A 2,333-nucleotide genomic window follows, 5' to 3' on the forward strand; every position below is an offset into this window, starting at 1 on the left:
AGGAGAAGGAATCGAGAAATAGCAAGGGAGGACATGAAAAATCTTGAAAGGATTTATTTGTTTCCATTGGTTATGTTTTCGACAAGCAGAGAAGGACCAGGACGTGCAACCTCAAGAAGAGTTACTGTTTCAAGTGAAGGAGGTCTATTCATGTATGCTACAATGCAGGGTGGTGTTAGGAAGGGGGAACCTAGACCATGAGAAACATGTTGAAAAGCAGTTTGAGTAACATTGAGGGAAACAAATGAGTAGTTAGAAAGTGAAAGGGGTAGTTTTTGTAGCATGTGGCATGTTTCCTATGCGTCGATGTCCCTATCGGTAATTGTTTCTGTTAAAATTTTCAGGACAACACTAACAATAGGTGCTTCGGCGTGAATAGCCTGCGAGACACGTGACAACATTTTCTGATAAATTTTTGATTTTATCTCTGGCTTTGCTGCATATTCGCAATGTAGTGGAGAACAACATGCTGAGACAAAACAAGTTGGCAATCGATGTTTTCTCTCCATATGGATAGCATGCCAGAGTTGTGTACATTTAACTTGTCATCATTACAAGCGAGGGCATATTTCTTTCATCCACTGTCATCAATCATGAAAGAGGAGGTGGAATTCAAATCCCATGGAACTTCATAGCGGGAAACAAAACTAGGACCTTTTTTGTGAAGACATGAAGATGGGTGGCATTTTGTATGTCGTTGAACGCAATTAAGAAGATCCTCGTAGTCTTCAAGCCGGGAGGATGCAAATATCAATGGCGATGGGAGGATGCATGGGTCATGCTCTGTAGACATGTGTACATAAGGTGCACGTTTTTCAGTAAGCCGAGGATTCAAGGCAGAAATGTGTTCATCGAAATACGATTTCGCTCTAACCACCCGCCTTGCTCATCCTAATTAAGGTTGTCCATATCAAGTGTGTTTTCCAACCAAAGGAATTCATGTATGTGTGAAGAGCCCCTATGTTTCCACTCATACATGCAAAAACAAGAAAGGAATTTTTGTGAGGCGAGTGTACATCTAGGAAAAAAAACAAAAAAGGAGAAGGATAATTAGGTAAAAACCTGCACCATAATGCCTTTGTATGGAAACCTTTTTGCAGAACTCTTCAAGGAAGATTGTGAATCGACAATGAATGTATTATGTTGCAAGATGTGGATTGTTGAATTTCCATCGAGACATCTCCAATGAATTTGAGGGGGGGCACCAGGCATGACCATGTGCATGTCAGGCCATTTGGTGTCAGCTGCACTAAGGGTGAAGAAGAAAGTAGCGCTACCTATTTGTACGATCATATTAGTGAGTTCACGTCCCTCTAAGGCCTGACCCGAAATGCATAATCTGGTTAGGAACCATGGAATCAGGCATGTCATCGAGGTGTAAATGAAGGTATGAAATGGTCATTGGAAAGCCCTCTTCAAGGTTTCTTTTCACGAAAACAACAACATTTGCTTGAATATGATGCCACAACATAAGATTGTACAAGTAATACCAAAATCTTGGATGTTGGGCAAAGCGGTTATCATAGTAGCGTATGAGGTGAACAACATATTCTTGCATTTCAACTTTTCTAAGATGTGGTTGACCAATCATGGAAACCCATGTGGGGAAGAGTGTGGGGAATGCCATAGTAAACAAGCCTTCTCATTGATAGCAGAGCGGGAAACAAAGGGCCACAAAAGTGAAGTAGTGGAATTAGGATGGGGAGAGTGCAGGTAGTTGGATATTTCTTCAAGATCAGTATGGGAATTTGGGAGTGCTGATACAAAAGAGGATGGTTGGAGGTTTTTTGGGGTGGGATGTGCAAGAATATTATCATCGAAAGTAGGGAAGGAAATTCGTGGTTCAGGAGAGGAGGGGATAATGAGACGGACGAGAGAAGACATGTCGGTAGGGTAAGTCGGTAAGGAAAATATTGCAGCTTCGTCTAGATGGACATCCTTGTAGTAGGATCATGGGCTACTTTGTACTCTAAAGCTGCAAAAACACGTGTCCTGCTAACAATGAAATCATATGTTTTGCACTCAGAGCCATGTCTAGTAACAATGACAATGTCCAATTCAGAAACCAAGTGTGGAAAAATGTTGGCGATCAGAGTGATGTCTTAAGGGGAACAAATAGTATGACCAATGTATTCGTACTGGCCACCTCATGCATGGGTGACTTGCAAGACTGGGCTGACACGTGAAATGAGCATTTCCTCTATTTGTGTTAAAGCAGAAAGGACAAAAGATTGGTTGCCAGGGTCCATGTTGTTTGCAAGTGAGAAGTGGTGGGGTGGATTTTGTAGTTGCACATCGGGAGCAACAAGGGTTACCATGTAAGAATTTTGTTT

The sequence above is a fragment of the Pinus tabuliformis genome, chromosome J (genome assembly GCF_031772625.1).
Source record: "Pinus tabuliformis cultivar Carrire ecotype Pingquan chromosome J, CPIR1, whole genome shotgun sequence".
Lineage (NCBI taxonomy): Eukaryota > Viridiplantae > Streptophyta > Pinopsida > Pinales > Pinaceae > Pinus > Pinus tabuliformis.